We start from the raw sequence: 18,341 nt of genomic DNA, 5'->3' as shown, positions 1-18,341 counted from the left end.
CTTTTTGCGACAGCAAATGTGCCGTCGGAAAAAGTTCCGTCTCATAAGCCCACTTTTCTTGTAGTTACACTGTTCCAGTCAACTGGCCGGATGTACAAAAGACATCTAGGAGGATGAGCGGATAGACACAGAATTCAAAAACTTCCCTGCTTTTCAGAATGGAGAAGACGAAAGAGAGAGATATGCCACACGAGAGAGATATGTTTTGAAATGTGTGATAAAACCATATTTTCAAAACTCTACCCAAATGAAAGGTAGAAATATAGTGATGAAATTATGATTTAAGAGCTCTACTAACACAGCCTGAAGAAGGAAAGATTATGCCCTTGGATTTGGGGATCCGGAGTCAGTGAACAAGAACAGTAATATAAGGTAATAGGTGTCAATTTATATAGAAATATTCATTTATTAATTAGACGTGACCATTTTGAAATCATTTCACTCATTTTGAAAACATTTCACTCTGTTGGTTTTAATTTTCAAAATTTACTTCTCAAAAAATTCTTTTTTTTTTTTGTTTTTAATATATTTTTTTTGTTTTCATTGAATTTTTTTAATTTTAATTTTTAGACACACCTAATATAAATATACTTAAAAATTATAATATTTGTGAAAAAAACTTTTAAAAAATTCACTAAATACAAAAAATTACAAAAATAAAATAAAAATTTAATACATTTTCGTATTTTTGTGTATTTATTAATTTTTAAAAATATTTTTCACATATATTTTACTATTTAGATACATCTAAATAAGGTGCATTTAAAAACTTAAAAAAATTATTTAAAATTTAAAAAATATTCACTAAAAACAAAAACCACAAAAAATAAAAAATTTAATTTTTAAAAAACTAAATTCAAAAAATTAAAACCAAATTCAGTGTTCACTTTTCAATTTCGATAAAGTACAATTTTTATGGCATGGCCTGATAACTTCACACTCGTCCTGACAAGCATACATGGCTCATTTTGAAAAGTATACAAAAAAAAAAAAAAAAAAAAAAAAAAAAAAAAAGAAGAAGAAGAAGAAGAAGAAGAAGAAGTTAATTTTAATTTTTTTTTTTAAATGTATAAAAAAATAAAGAGATGATATGACCTAAATAAACCAAAAAGCCAATAAGTCAGCCTCCGTTTGGGAAGTGGGTTGATTTTTTGGCTTTTTGGCTTTTTTAACTATATGAGCCTGGGCTCAAAAGCTTAGTTTGCGAAGGGCTTTTGGCTTTTTGGTTTTTTTGTAAGAGAAGAGTGTAATGATTATGGGGTTGGATGGGATGTTTTGTCTGTTGTGGCTCATGAGCCTATTCTGTCTTTTATGGCTCATTGAGCCAAAAAAACCCAATGAGCCCTTGCCAAACCAACCATAAATTAGCCTTTTTCCTAACTGCCAAAATAGGCCATAGAAGCATTTTTTTAATTGAATTAAGCTTGTTTCTAATTGGATTTCTCAGTTGGCCAGGCTTGTTGGACCTTCGTGGGTCTACAAAGTCCACATTAATGATCCAAACCATTCAATATGTAGGGTTCGTTAAGTACTTCATCATTTTAAAAAAATTACGTTGATCGGATATCAATAACCATTTGATTAAATCACATTTGTGTTAACAATTAATTTTTAAAATCATAGTTATTGCTGACACAAATTTGATCTGATCAAGTGACTATCGATATTTAATCAACTTAATTTTTTTTCAAAGATGAAATACTCGACGAGCCCTAAATATTGAATTATTCAAATTATTGATGTAGATTCTGTGGTGAACACACGAAATCTAATAACACGCTCCAATCCAATTTCAAATTAGAGAGAAGCCTAATCAATTTCAATAAGTCTCCATAGAACAATAAAGTATACAAGCTACAATCATTCTAAAGTTTATGCCTCTGTTTGGCAGTGTGGTTGGGGGCTAAAATAGCCACATGCGTCTAAAATTGGCTAAAGTAGCTACTAGAAGACAAAACACCATCACTTGCCCACAAACAACTCAGCATTTGATGAATTTACCAAACTACCCCAGAGCACTTCCTATTTCACTTTCACGGAAGCACCAATTCGTAACACTAGCGGACAAAATAGCCACATCATTTTCCATGTCATCTTAAAATAAAAATATAAAAAATCCTTTTTCAAAAAATAAAACAAATAAAAAAAAGGCATAAAAATAAAATCAAAATTACTATTTTCCACATCATTTAAAATAGAAAACATGAAAATGTGTTTTCCAAAAAAAAAAAAATTAAAGCAAAAAAAAAAAAGACAATAAAATAAAACCAAAATTAGCATTTTCCATGTCATTTAAAATAAAAAAACATGAAAAAGCATTTTCCAAAAAAATAACAAATCAAAAATAAAAAAAGTCAATAAAATAAAATCAAAATTAGCATTTTCCACGTAATTTTAAAAAACATAAAAAATCCTTTTCCAAAAACAAAAAACAAAAAAAATCGAAATTATCATTTATCAGGTCATTTGAAAAAAAAAACAACATAATAAAGCATTTTCCAACATAAAAAAAAAATAAAAAACAACAACAACAAAAAAAAACACATTAAAAAGAAACTGAAATAAGCATTGTCAACGTCATTTAAAATTAAAAAACATGAAAAAACCTTTTCGAAAAAAAAAATTAAACAAAAAAAAAAGTCAATAAAATGAAACCAAAATTAGTAGTTTCCACGTCATTTCAAAAAAATAAAATAAAAAAGCCTTTTCCAAAATAAAAAAAACAAATTAATATATATATATATATATATAAAAGACAACAACATAACACCCAAATTTACACTTTCCACGTCATGTTAAAAAAAAACAAAACATAAAAAAGCTTTTTCCAAACTAGGGGTGGGCGCGGGTCGGTTGCGGCCACGGAACCTCCAATCCGCCATCCGTCCGCCAAATTGGCGGATTGAAGAAAATCAATCCGCATCCGTCCGCCAATCCGGCGGATGTGGATTGAGCGGATTGGCGGTTTGGCGGATGGATGCGAATCGGTTTGGCGGTTTAAAATTTTATAAATTTTCAACATAATTCAACTTGTGCACTTCCTCAAAAAAAAAAAAAAGTATTACAGTCAATGACTTAAAAAAGTATTACAATCACTGTATGCCTTATTCAAAGAAAGAAAGTTTGAAACTTTATAACATCACGATCACTTCATGCCTCATTCACATATTACAATCACAGCATGATTCATCCACATAAAGTATTACAATCTGTGATTCTTAAAATATAATAACAATTCAAACCACTAAAACCATGAACAAAGCAGTATTTACATATGTTTTTGAAAATAAAAACCAACTAGCATATATCATATTTTCTATTTATTATTTTTAGAGTTATATTTAAAAACTAAAAAATATAGATGAATAATACGTTTATTTTTTTCAATTCAAAAAATATATTTAAGTTGAAAACTTTTTTTCAACAGAATATTTAAACTATTTTTCAATTGAAAACACAAACATAATATTTAAACAAATTGAAAATACAAAATCTTATAAATTACTAGGGGTGCTCGCGATTTGGCGGTTTGGCGGTTCGGTTGCGGCCACAAAATCTCAAATCCGCCATCCGTCCGCCAAATTGGCGGATTGGAAAAAATCAATCCGCAACCGTCCGCTCATCATCACGCATCCGTCCAAAATGCGGCGGATCGGTTCGGTTCGGTCGGTTTTGGCGGATCGGTATATCCGCTGCTCACCCCTATTCCAAACCCCCCCCCCAAAAAAAGCAAATTGAAAACAATAAAAAAAAAATGACAAAAACGTAAATGAAAAAAAAAGAACCACGAAAATACGCCTCATCCAACCAAAAAATAAATAAATAAAATTTAAAACAGAAATTAGCAGTTGCCACATAATTTTAAAATAAATAAAACACATGAAAACCATTTTTGAAAAATAAAAACAATTTAATGTATACAAAAAAAATAAAAATGAAAAAAACGTAAATTAAAAAAAAATAGAATTTAAAAAATACGGCTCATCCAAAAAAATTAAAAATAAAAACATCAAAACATCAATTAGCATTTGCCATGTAATTTACAAATAAATAAAACACATGAAAACCCATTTCTGAAATATGAAGACAAATTGATGTATACCAATAAAAATAAATAAGACAAAAATGTAAATTAAAGAAAAAGAACACATTAATGTATACAAAAAGAAAAATGACAAAAACCTAAATTTTTAAAAAAAAGAACCATAAAAGAAAAAGACGCCAAATCCAAACGGAAAAAGAAAAAAAAAAGAAAGAAATAAAATTAATTCCAGTCCAATATGACGTTGACGTGGAGGATGTTTGTGAATGAGTTGACATGTATAAAGTTAGTTGAAGGGCAGTTTGGTCTTTTAACATTGAGACACCTCACCAAAAAGTCAAAAAGCCCTTCAAAAACCAGACTTTTTAGCCCCGGGCTAAAATAGTCAAAAAAGTAAAAAAATCAAAAAACCAACCCATTTCTCAAACGGAGGCAAAGAAACTTGAGCCTTTTTAATTAGTCTCCATGCTAATTCGTTTGGGAAGTTGGGTTGACTTTTAAAATTTTTTTTTTAGCCTCGGCTAAAATGTTCATTCAGGTTGGATTTTTTTAACTTTTATAAGAGAAAAAATGAAATGATTATGATTTAAATGTAACATTTTGTCTTATTAACTTTAGCATATTTTGTCTTTTTGTTTTTGTGGCTAATTTAGCTAAAAAGCCAATCCAACCTACGTCCCAAATAACACCTTAATAAGTTGGTTTTTTTGTTTGTTATGAAAAGATATACGAAAAGTAAAGAAGTGATGTGATCCAAATAAGATAAAAGGCCAATAAATTAGCTTATAAGTCACTTCCCAAAAGAAGATAAGCTTCCCTCCATACATCATCTGTCCATATCTCTTCAAACTCCTTTTATGGGTTTTAATTTGGACTCGCACTAATAATTTGAACAGTCTACCTCGTAGGCTCTGAAATGAAGGTTATTCATATAAAAAATTAACCATTCATTTTATAAAACAAAATACGATTTGTTCTCATGTTTATAGTTGTCTGATGAAATTAGTTTTTTGTATGAATGACCTTCATTATAGAGCCTACGAGATAGACGGTTCAGATCATCAATACGGGTCTGAATTGAAACCCATAAAAAGATTATAGAGAAGTATGGCGAGATAAGGTATAAAAGGGAGCTTATCCCGGATAGATGTTTATATGTATATGAATTCAAAACTCTTAACTCAATTTTTCTAGATTTTTGAATTAACAAAATATAAAAACATATGTGCCATAAAATCATTGGCTCTTCCACTTTAACTATAATTATTAACTCTTTAATTATTATGGTAATATATTTCAAATTCCTTGATTTGTGGAAAATAAAAAAAAAAAAAAATTTAGGACATTATTATGAAAATAAATCAGAATTTTCAATCATTTTTTATTTCTTATTTTTAGAAGTACAAAAATATATGTGACATGTAACTGTTGGCCCATCCAATTATATTAAAAATTTTAAAACATTTAAATCAAAAACAATAACAATGTTATTTTTGGTTTGGTTTTTTTGAAATTTGTTTCAATTTTTTTTAAAACATTAAAAGTTAATTTAGTGAAATAAATAAATAAAAAATTAAAAACACTTATTATTTTTATATAATCTTATCTTTTGGTAAAAATAGTTTTAAAAATTTAAAAATATATTTTTAATATTTATTTTTGTCAAATTAATTTCTAAATTGTCAAAAACATTTTTGAAATTTTTTTTAGAGAAACAAACCAAAGGCGACTAAAATCTTAGCAACATTTAAATTACATCTTATTTAAGTTATTATTTTCTGAAGTTAAGAAGTATATATGGCATTGTAGACGCGCCCGCGGAGGGGGACCTCGCTACTACAGTTCGGACTCGCGATTTTTTTGTTGTCGCGGTTCTTAATCTGAACCAAAGAGTCCAAATCTGGCAAATCGTTTTGAGAAACAGATTTTTGAAAAGTAGTGCCAAACATGGACTGCTTTGCCAGATACAGAGTCGCCACCTAAATATTTTTAAAATGGAGAAATTTAGGAAACCCTGACTCGGTGCCGAAGGCCACATGTCCGTCATCACCGGAGTTGTCTCGGCTCGGGAGCTTGGGTACGATCAGGGAAGGTCAGCTATGAGCACCCCCTTTCGCCCGGTCCGAAGACCGGCCTCTACTAACCATGATATCCGATTTTGAAAACGTTATGTGTTCTTAATCCTTTTATTAGCCTAGAATTACTACGTTATGCGCGCAGCAAACAAGTATAGACTAGATTGCCTAATTTGGAAAGAAACATTGCATATTCGTTTGTTTTGAAAATGCTTTAAATTTTGCTACTCGCAAGTAGGCTAAAACACGGATTTCAATGAGTTTTTCCAACTCAAACAATCCAACCTTCACCCACAGGCATTCAAACAGTTTAACACATAAGCATTTAGCCGCATGGCAAGCATACTGTCATGTTAACATTCACACGCATGCGAGATGCTAAAGCGAAAATACTTACATTGTACTCCGTGCCAAAACAGTAAACTAGTTAGCAAACATGCATGTCCTAGTTCATGTTAAAAATGGCTAATGCATCACATGCAAAAATGCAATCTAGGCAGGCTCGGCTAACCCTAAACATGGCATGTGAAATGCGATCAACTATCACATAGTCAATTTTTGAATTGAAGTACAAATGCAGTTAGCGTGATGTACCGAGCCTAATGCATGCAATACAAATGGATGCACACATGCATAGCATAAGGTATGCTAATTTAAACGTGCCCTAATCTACCATTATAAGCAGGTAAATAAAAGGAAAGAAAGACGTGAGGTTGGAAGACATACACACACTCACGCACGCTTATTACAGATTTGCCCTCACTCGGAGGGACCAAATAAATATTACAAATTAATTAACTACGCAAGCTAATTAATATTACAAATTAATTAATTTAATTAACAAATTAAATTAAGCTAAGAAAACAGATAAATTGCCTCGGGAAACGCGCCACCATGCGTAGGCTGCCTCTGTTTTCCTTCCTCCACTCCTCTGGAGGCTGTCAAAACCTCAGGACTGCATCCCTGGACACTGGGTAGTGCCACCGGCTGAGTGGGATTACCACCGGCACTAGTGTGTGGCCATCGGCACAAAATGGAGTTGTCGGCAGAGGAATGATTGCCGGCCGGCACCTTACACTGCCGGTCGGCAGAATGTTCCTGCAGAATCTGCAAATGACAGCAACAGAGGGCAAGGCAAAGCATGGCAGCACAATTCAAGGCATATATGCACCAACCATGTCCCTTATCATGATAATGACTCAAAGGGGCATGTGCCTCGATTCTCGGACCACCAATCACGCATTTCCATGCATGATGGCCCAAAGAACCAAGTATGCAACTTTGATTTCAAATGCAATGCAAACCAATCAAACCAAACAAGGCCCAATTCCTATCATCAAGTCAAGGAACAAGGCATGCATGCAAGATGCAATGCAACCTAAGCATACAAGCTAAGGATGTAACATGGCATGGGGACAAGCTTATGCAAGCATACAAGCATACATATGGCAATGCATATAGATGGAGAGATGGACTTAAACATGAATTAGGCAACTCTAATAGGGCCCAAAACAGTAGCCAATAATGCCCAAAATGGATGCTAAACACACATGCACACATACACATGTTATGGTCCAAACCTTAGGCACAAATTGAACAACCCTCAAACACATTTGAAAGGGGGAATCATGGACTAATTAGCATGCAACATGAGCATTGAAAGTCATGTTAGGATGGTGCCAAACCAAGCAACAAGATAAGCTAACATTCACATGCAAAATGATCCAAATGTTCAAAGCAAGCCAATGAGGCATTGAACTACACTGAGTAAGACCAAACATGGCATGAAATCATTGACCCAAAACAGAGTTTTAGGGCATTAATACAAGGCCTAAGGACCACTTAGATGGCATCTAAATGACCCAAAAACAAAAGCATGCACAAACACCAAAACATGGAGCATTGCTACACAAGCTTCCAAAGCATTAAAGGGGCATGCAAGGCAATCAAGAAAGCATGAAAATGGGACTGAAATAGCTTATGGGGTGGCCCCAAATCACCAAAACAATACAAGCAACGCATGCTACACATCCACATACTTGAGGCCAACAAGCCCGAATGCAAAGGGGCTATATGATGCATGCAAAGTTTGACCCAAACAATATAGGACAGACCTAGAACATGGCAAAACAGGCACAAAATCTTCACAAGACCAAGCCTAAAACATGCTCCAACAAAGGCCAACAACCTAAGACATGTTAAGGCATAACAAGGCATTACAAGGCAACTATGCTAAGCATGCATGGAGTACCAAAACCAATTTAAAATCATGTTATATTATGGATATATAAGCATGAAAAACAGCCCAAACATGCTCAACACACACTCAAGCATAGGCTCTCTTAAGAGACCAAAATATGCCTTTTTCAAGGACAAGAAGGAGAGGGGGTGGCCCTCTCCTTCTTGGGACTTCAAGGCATCATCTTCACCACTAAAATCCCTCAAGATTTCAGTGGTGAAGAGACCCCAACACCAAAATCCCGGAGCTAGCACAAAATGGCTCAAAATGAGGCCTTTCAAGGCCTAAGGGGGGTCAACCACTCTCAAACAACAAAACACTCTTAATAAACAATAAAGAGGGTCCTAAAACAGAACTTTTTTATGTTATACAATAAACACAAAAACAGCTCTAAGATAGGTAGAAATACAATGCAAAAATGGGGAATAAAGGTGTAAGTTTCTTACCCTTGATGATCCCTTCACAAATGGTGCTCCAATGGCCTTCCTTAGCTTGAATCCAACACCAAAACCTCAAAACCAGTCCCTTAGAACCTCAAGAGCCAAAGGAAGGTGAAACACTATGCGTTTGTGTGCAATAGTAAGATACAAGTGCACTAAAACACACACAAGAGGGAAAAGAAAGAGAGAAAGTGTATCAAACCCTAACCCTAGAACTCAAAACCCTAACAATGGCTGTCTAAGCTTTTCAAAATATCCTAAGTGTCCCTCTTTTTTAAGCCAAGAGCTCCTCCTCTCTCTATATGGCACTTCTTGTCTTGTAAAGCTTACAAGACAAGCTTCATAAGAGGGAGATCCCTCCATACACGTGTATGGAGGGGAGCAAAAGCAAGACAGCTGTCTTAAAATATCTGCAAAAGCAGATGCACAGTAATCGGCCGGCCAAAAATGCCATCTTAGCCAAAGAGAGTGCCGGCCGGCACTAAAAAGTGCTGACCGGCAACAAAAAGTGCCGGCTGGCAATATACATTGCCGGCGGCAGCAAAAACCAGCCGGTGGCCTCTAGCCACTGCCGGTGATGGGTGGGGATGGTCCACAAGCCCTACCCTGCCCTTCCAAGGCAAAACACAAGTGTTTGGTGTAAAACCAGACACTAAACGGTCGAGTTCGGAGATCCTGAGGCAAGGCACGCGAGCCGAGACCTCTGGGAACTCCAAACGAACACAAACATGGATAATCACCGAGTGTTCAAACGGTGACGTCCAAGTCTTGAGGACGGTCAAAAATGGGGTGTCTACAGTTGCCCCTCTTTGACAGAACTCGAAAGTCATAACAATGACGGGAGTGAATGTCAAAGCCCAGAGATGACCCATTTTTGACAAGGCCGAAGACTTAGACAAACATGCAAGACAAACAAGATATGCGCCCGAAGGCAGGGGCAAAATTCAAGACAATGCAGAGAGCCGGACATAACTTATGATCATGCAAAGAAAGCTGTAACGAAGCATACATGCGACAGTTTTAAGCTAGCTTACACCAAACTACACTACAATGCAGAAAGGATGTAAGAGAATTATGCAATTCTCAATACGTCTCACTCGGAGGATACAATACCTGTGCGGCTCGTTTGGTTGCACCAACCTCAAATGAACCGTACATACAATATCGTGCCTGAAAAGAAAACAAACTTAACAGGTGCAATATTGTTAGCAACATGCATGACAATGCAAACGTGGATGCAAAACGAAATGCAATATATACAAAACAATGTATAAACAATGCAAATGAAGATGCAATGTAATTGAAACAATGCAAGCTACATGCAAAGCATTTGAATCATGATCCAATCATGAGCGGTTTGAAACCACACCTATGTCAAATAGATTGATGGAGATAACAAGTCTGTCTACCATAGAACGGTCAACTGAACTATGAGCATTGTAGACAGACGCAAGAACAAGTATTGGGTGGAATTGACATAAGTGGGGAAACGACCCGCTGGAGAAAGGACTATGATCCTAATGCCGGATGCAAAAACGACACTACAATGTAATATGTATGGATATGCTAGGAAGATGGCAATGGATATGGCACGCAGGCCAAACCAAATCTTGCCTAGGAAAGGTATGTACGCATACAGGCCATGTGTAACACAGAAAAGGTGCCGCAACCCTCAACCAACATATCAGCGTGGAATCGGCGCGATACACATGCAGAACTGTGTTTTAACATGAAAAGTAAGGGCACATACCAGACCAAGCTCAACCTGGAAAGGCGCAAGCCATAGGCGGAAGGTGATGCAATGAATGCATGCAATCTACAATGCAATATGTACAAATATGCAATGGAGTGGATATGGATACAATGGATATGGCACGCAAGCCAAACCAAATTTTGCCTAGGAAAGGCATATACACATACGAGCCATGTGTAACACAGAAAAGGTACCGCAACCCTCAACCAACATATCAGCGTGGAATCGGCGCGATACACATGCAGAACTGTGTTTTAACATGACCAGTAAGGGCACATACCGGACCAAGCTCAACCTGAAAAGGCGCAAGCCATAGGCGGAAGGCGATGCAATGAATGCATGCAATCTATAATGCAATATCTACAAATATGCAATGAAATGGATATGGATACAAAAATGCATGACAATGCAGCGCGATGCGACCTACTGGGGAAAATGCAATGGATGCATGCAAGCTACAATGGAAATGCATGACAATGCACTATGATTGTTTTTGGTTTGTTTTTTTTTAGATGCACATGATGCAAGTGCGGCACGCGTGCCATACGGAATGTAAGATGATACAAATGAGACACGTATGCCTCATAAGATGCGAAAAAAAGATTTCGACAATTTGGACTTATACGCTACGCGAAGCCGTTTGTGTTCAAAACAATGCAATGTACTAACAAGTACAAGCGAGGTGCGCCAGATAGCGCGATAGAAATATAATGCACAAAACAGTGCGACGCGCAAGACAGCGCGAATGTTATACAATGCACAAAACAGTGCGATGGATATGCGATACACATGGGGCAACTTTTGGACCTTGTAAAAGTCAAAAGGATACGAAAAGGATACACCTTGCATGGGTTGAAGTGCTACGCACGGCAGATGCAGTCCGAAGTCGGAACGGAGGCCGGTTGAGCGTCGGGAATGCACTTTCTTGCACTTTCTTGAGCTGTGAAGACCAAAAACTCCTCATATGGCCTAAACAAGGCTGTGGGAACATCACTGGCCGGGAGGGGAGGCCACCGGCTGTCCACCGGCTGCAAAATAACTCCATCGGCACAAAAAAATGCCGGCCGGCACAAAACATTGCCGACCGGCAAACAGTTGCTGAATCGGGGCAGTTTCGACTTTTCACTCTGGGCATTATAAAATAGGGTTTCAAAACCCTATTCCTCACTTCTCCACCACCGAAAACTCTTGCCCTCTCTCTCTAGAGCGTTTTTCTTTCATTTTCCGTCCGTTTCTTTGCGTTCTACGCCCGTTTCGTCGTCAGATTCGTGATTTCCTTCGCGTTTCGGACATTTTCAACCGATCACATTTTTGTTTCGGTGCCTCATTTGGTGTTCCCGCCTTTTCGGGGTTTGTTCCCCTTGTTTTCCTCTTCATTTCCGTGCCTTTTCACATTCCGGCCTTTCCAGCCATTCCCGACCCTCTCGGGAGTCGACTTTTCGGTTGACTCTTCGTATTCCGGCCCGGTTTTCCTTCCTCCGGCCATTTTCTCATCATTCTTGACATGGCGGACGACATTCCACGTGGCGGGACTCCCCCGGATCACGAGATGGATCCCGAGGTCGAGCTCCTACCACTGAGCGAGCGCCCGTTCGACCCGGCGACCTACCGACCGGCGATCCATGTTCTGCCCCCCGATGGCCTGCGTCAGTTCCGGAGCTTCGAGAGGCATGTGGCGCCTGAGCTACTACTGCGTGAGCCTACCTCCCACCTTTCATTCGGCACTTCCGAGGTAATTCTTTGTCTTCTGCTTTACTTTTCGCAATGTAGGATACAAAAACTGTCATAGCTAGTTGCATTCTTTAACTGCTGAAAACTGATATGCTGTAGACTGTAGTTGACTGTAAACATACACACAACTGATATCTGCTTGAGACTGACACATGCACACACACTGCACTAGCCCTGAATCACTCAAACACACTGCACTCACTGTATTTCGACTGCATACACACTGGCACTCAGTATTTGTCTGAATCTGTTAAATTTGCACACATGCTTTATCTGTTCTTGAAACATCCAAACACGCTGACACAGCACACGTATTTCACCGTAAGCACATCGACACCCGGTATTTGTCTGAATCCGTCAAACTTGCACACATGCTTCATCTGCTTTTTCAAAACTGCATTTTGAATGTTGTCTTGCAATTGTTATTTTTTGTTTATAGGAGGGTTCCCATACCATTCGCGGGTATGGGAATACTGGCGCTCGGGAGTGGTATGGTGAGCTCCCTGATGCAGTCCGGCGCATCGTGGATCGAGCGGGTTTCGGCGCTTTCTGCCGAGGACTCTTCAGGCTCTCCACATGCAGACCTCTCCTTGCCGCTTTGGCGGAGAGGTGGTGGGACACCACCGATTCTTTTCATTTTTCCACTGCAGGGGACATGATGATGACCCCTTATGATTTCTCGATGCTCACTGGCATCGGGGTAGGGGGGGATCCGATCCCATTTGACATCGACATGGATGAGTGGACCACCGCTCAGGTCCATCTACCGGGGGAGGCGCCACCCCTAGCTCGCCCAGGTTTTGTTCGATACTCCTGGTTTGAGGTCCAGTTTCGAGTCCAGCCCGTGTTGGAGGAGGAGGCGGAGATGACCCCGGAGGACGTGGAGAGGTATGCTCGCGGCTTCCTCATGTTCCTGTTCGGGACGACCATTTTCGCCGATCGGGCGAACACCGTGCCTCTTTGTCTTCTCAGCACACTGGTGGACGTCCGGGATATTCTGCACTATGATTGGGGCGGCGCTGCTCTGTCCACCCTCTACGGGTACATGAGCTCGGCTTCTCGCGGCAGCGGCCAGCTACTCGGAGGCTACTGGCGGGCTTGAGAGGTACACTTCTTCTCCGCTTTTCACTTCTGCCCTATACTTTCTGTACTCTGTACACTGCACACACTGTAGTCTGCTTTACACTTGCTGTATACTGTACACCCGGCACACACATACATTCTGCTTTACACTGACTGCACATGGCTCACACTGTACACTGCACACAATACACTGCACAACACACGGCTTTGCCATTTCTGCTTTATTCTGTATATTCTGCTTCAACTGATAAATGCACTGGTATTTACCTTGCAGCTGTGGGTTTACGCCTACTTCCGTAGGCTCGCTCCTGTGCCAGTTGCGGAGACTCCTCTGGCTGTCCCCTTTTCGAGTCGCTTCGACGGGAGATGCACCCGGCGACCACGGGAGACATTCGGCTTCTTCCGCCGATACTTCGATACCATTACCCCAGCCGAGGTATGTTTTACTTACAGTTCATTTAAGCTTCGATTTTTCACTGTATATTTTCAAAACAGTAGATAACAAACTATCTGTCACTTTCAGATCACATGGCGGCCGTGGGCTCCCTTGCCGGCGGCGATGCGGGATCGGTTCACTGGTGCGGAGGAGACCTCACGTTTCCGGATCTTGCTTGAGGGCCCGGTCTGTCGGGCTTGGTACCTGGGGGAGCGTTTCCTACGCCAGACCCTGGGGTTACCTGAGCAGATAGTCCCGGTTCACCCCCCTGCAGAGATGAGGGAGATCGAAGGGCTCACGACTGAGCAGATGGACGACTACACCATCGGCTGGGAGGAGGCCGACTTCAGAGGTACCGGCGACTATCAGGAGTACGTGCGGACGTAGGGGGCCAGGCCTGTGGCATCGACAGCTGGGGCCGGAGCGGGAGTTGGAGTAGGGGCTGCGAGGAGGGCCCGAGTTCGTGGCAGGGGCGGAGTGCAGGGAGGACGGGGAGCTGGCTGGCCTGCCCTGCCCGCTGTACTGACTTTCCAGGGGCAGGATGGGTCGACCTATCAGATCCCCTTCGCCCCTCCACCGGCTGGTCACGAGTTCATCGATGTCCCCGACTTACCACCGGTATGTATTACTGCATTTTGTATAGTCATTTCATTTTCAGTCTATTTGATATTCCACAGAATATTAATGCATCTGATACTTTTGCAAGCTTCTTCTAGGTACACCCGTCAGTCGTTGGCGATGAATGCCTCGATGATGGGGATGCTCCAGCGGACATTTGATCTCCTAGCCCTCTACAGCATACCGGTATGTCCTTCTAACACTGGTCTCAAACCGTTCATACACTGCTTCACATAATCTGATGAACGGCACAACACCCGATACACTGATCTCACAGCATCTGAACACTGCATACACTGCATTCTGCACTGTTAAACTGCCCACGGCATTCATACATTGTACTCACACACTGAATTCTGCACTGATAAACTGCTCACGGCATTCCTACACTGTACTCTGCATTGCATTCTGCACTGATAAACTGTCTACAGTATACTGATGCATTTCCCTTTTGTGTGCTTTTTCAGTCTCCTTTCCAGATTCCCATGGTAGGAGGTGCCCCAGCTGGGCCTTCTGTCCTTGCCCGGGGGAGAGATGAGGAGGGTCGGATATTTCCCCGTACCAGGGGAGGGCGTACTCATGTCGGGAGTAGCTCGCGAGCTCCAGTCCCGGACGATGATGATGACGAGGAGTCAGAGGCGGAGTCAGAGTCATCAGAGGAGGAGACCGGAGGAGGCACTAGCTCGGGCTCTGACGACGATGCTGATGATGCTCCTGGACCCTCGTCCAGGAAGAGGACTAGGACGGACTGACGGCCCCCCCGGAGTGCTCGACATGGATGCAAATTTTTGCTATCTTTTCTTCTTTGTACTTTTCCTTTTGTTGGTAGTTAGATTACCTTGTACTGCCGCAGGCAGATTTTCGTTTTCTTCAAAACTTGTACATTTGAAAAGATAATAAAATGAAACGGACTTTTTATCTGAAAAAGTGTTTACATTTACATATCTCATGCATTGCATCACATCTCATCATGTTACACCTCAATGTAAATGAAATTGATTGGTTATCTGAAAATTGAACACTCGCACTGTAATAATCAGATAACTAAACAGCCAACAGCAAAATAACCCAAGCAATCCACTGCCTGATTCTTGGACACACAGCCCTTACTCTGTTGGGGATTAATCTGCATACAGCCCATAACACAGCATTCGGTTCATCCTGCACACAGCAAATTCTGAACAAACGGCCCAATCTAACAGGACGGACCTCAAAGGTGGAACCGGTTGGAGTCGGAACACGTTCAAATTTAGAGAATGACACAGCATTTTGAGCGTAAATGATTTTTGAAATCGAATGAGGGTTTTTCAAACCGGGGTATCAAGCCTACAACTGAACACAGCGGGGAGGACTCAAATATGAAGGTACACGGCCTAAACACAACGAGACACGCTCGGAAAAGACCTAAAACAAAGGTTGGGATAAACAAAACCAAAGACACGACATACAGACGCGCTGACGAAGACAGGGGACCTCGGATCACGAGGAGCCAGTTTCTCTAGGCATTGTTTCCCACCCTTTTGATTTGTGATTCTCACATCACTCGGCTCTCGAGCTCGAATTTTTTCTCAAAAACCCTTTTCCTCACTTTTCTCTCAACTTACACCTCTCTATTCTTCATTCTCTCATTTTTCATCCCTCCCCAGGGTGATTGATGGATAAATAGAACGGTGTGGGTTCATGCTCAGCACCGTTAGCTCACGGCCATTTCTTCTGGTGGGCAGAGTGCTCTTCTGGCAAGTACGTCGATGACGGGGGAAAGACAGAATGCCTGGCTCAACTGTGCCCCTAGTTCATCATTTTAACCATTCTTTATTTTTGCTTTCTACTAAAACAGTTTTGATCAAAATGAGAGTCGGATTAACGTACTTGTTCGATTTTGGATTTGAAAAGTATGCGAGTCAGGCTGCAAGCACTGAAAATTTTCCTTTTTGGGTCCAAGACAATGGTCCAGTTTTGGAAAATGAAATAGTTTTCGAGAAAATAGTCAACCTCAGTAAAAATTTTCAAAAACTATTTTTGCAAACAGTCAATGCTCAACAGGCATGGAACTTACCCTTTGAGATGCGTAACCTCGGATCGGAGGCAATGGAAAATTGCCCCTGGTTTGAAGGGGGTGGGAGGCAACGGAAAGTTGCCCCTAGTTTGAATGGCGGCTCACGGCGGCTCGTGGCAACGGAAAGTTGCCCCTTGTTTGGGTGGTGCCGCAGCAATCCGCAGACAGTCTTCATTGGCGGTGGTCGAGCTCTTGGACACAGCAATGACGAAGGCGGTCACAACAAATATATGGACACAATCACCTTGAAGGGTGTTGGCCACTGGACTTTGGGGATGAAATCGAAACCATTGCATGGACTGAGACGCTATGACAGCGTTGGGGGCTGGACTTCATGATGAAGTTGCCTACGTATCCCAAACATGGGAATCAAGCCTTACGTAGTTCCGATTAAGGTACACTCGGGTATTTTAACCTTCACTTTGTTTGGCTCTCACTTTTGCCAAGGCGCCCAATGCGGGTTTTCGACCTTGCGAGCCTCTTTTCATTTTCTATTTCTTTTTTCTTTCTTCTTTTTTTTTTGCTCTTCTTTTTTGTCTTTTTTGTATTTTTTCTCTTTTTTTTTTTCTTTTCATTTTTTCTTTTCCTCTTTTTTGTATTTTTCTCTTGCTCTAACTTTTGCCTGGGTCGCCCTTCCGGGTTTTCGGCCCAGCGAGCCTCTCAAAGGGTAAAAGTGTAGCAAGTCCATGCCAAATGGTTTTTTGAATTGAAGCCTCTCTGTATCTAAGAGAACGGCTGTTGCAATGCTTTATAGGAGAATCCATCCTGGTTACTCCACGAGCTTCTTCCGGCGAGATCTACTCCTTCTGATTCGGCTTTGATGCTTCTTGATCGAAGGCTACTTCAAAACTGACCACACGGGCCTTTTATGGCGTTTGTCCGTTGAACTTTTTGAACGTTCTGAACGGGTTCAAAGCCGGAAAACAAACAGGTTGAACCTTGAGGCTGAGAGCGATCCTAGGTTGCGCGACCTAAAGAGGGATTCCACACAAGTCTTCACAGGGCCGCGCAAAACATTTGCTTTTGAAAGTTTTTAAGAAAGCGACAAATCGCTCGCGCCGAAGATAGTGTGGAACCAATCTGGATCAGGCCAGAATCCTTCTCAGTACTCACGCCGACAAGCATGATTTCATTCATCAAAAGGGCTTAGCCCGCCTCTCTTTCTCTCAAAATGATCAAAATTTTGCAAAACCCGAGGAATTCCTTCCTCTTCGTTTTCATCACCGCAGTGTTCAAAAGGTTTGTTTTTTGAAAAACTTAGGTCAATGCAATGATTTTGGCGCGCAGGAGAGCAGGCGAGATGTTCTGTCAGCCCAATCAAATTCTCTGGCCCTTATGCTGAAAGCAAGCATGAAGTTGGGATAGCAACAGCTGTTCCGTTCGGATTGATTGGTGTAACTGGCTCCTTGGCAGAAACAAACTCAAAACAAAAACAGATAATAACAAAATGGCGTTCGGGACAACAACCCCAGAATCACCTAGTATTATATACAAAGGGGACTGACTCGACACAACAAGACAGACCCTTAAGCAAAAAGACTGACTCAAGACAAAGAGACAGACTCAAACAAAAGACTGACTTGATATCCAAGCCAGGATTTACAAAACTCGGTTTCACCGATGCTCAAAAATGCGTGCCAGACGCTTCATCCAAAATACACCAAATGTCGCCCGCAGGCGGTCCACTTCACATACTCGCAGTATCTGAGCCCTCGAAATCCAACAACTGGGTGGTGACGGACTTGGCCAGGGTGGGTGGAAGGATAACCTTATTGTCGATCAAATCCTGCACTTCATGACGAAGGCGGGAACATCCATCGGTACTGTGACCGGACTGTTGGTGGTACGCGCAGTACAAGGTAGCATCA

Source organism: Camellia sinensis, chromosome 3, assembly GCF_055761805.1.
Source record: "Camellia sinensis isolate YWXY chromosome 3, ASM5576180v1, whole genome shotgun sequence".
Classification (NCBI taxonomy): domain Eukaryota; kingdom Viridiplantae; phylum Streptophyta; class Magnoliopsida; order Ericales; family Theaceae; genus Camellia; species Camellia sinensis.
The sequence above is the reverse complement of the archived record's forward strand: the minus strand, read 5'-3'. Positions refer to the sequence as shown.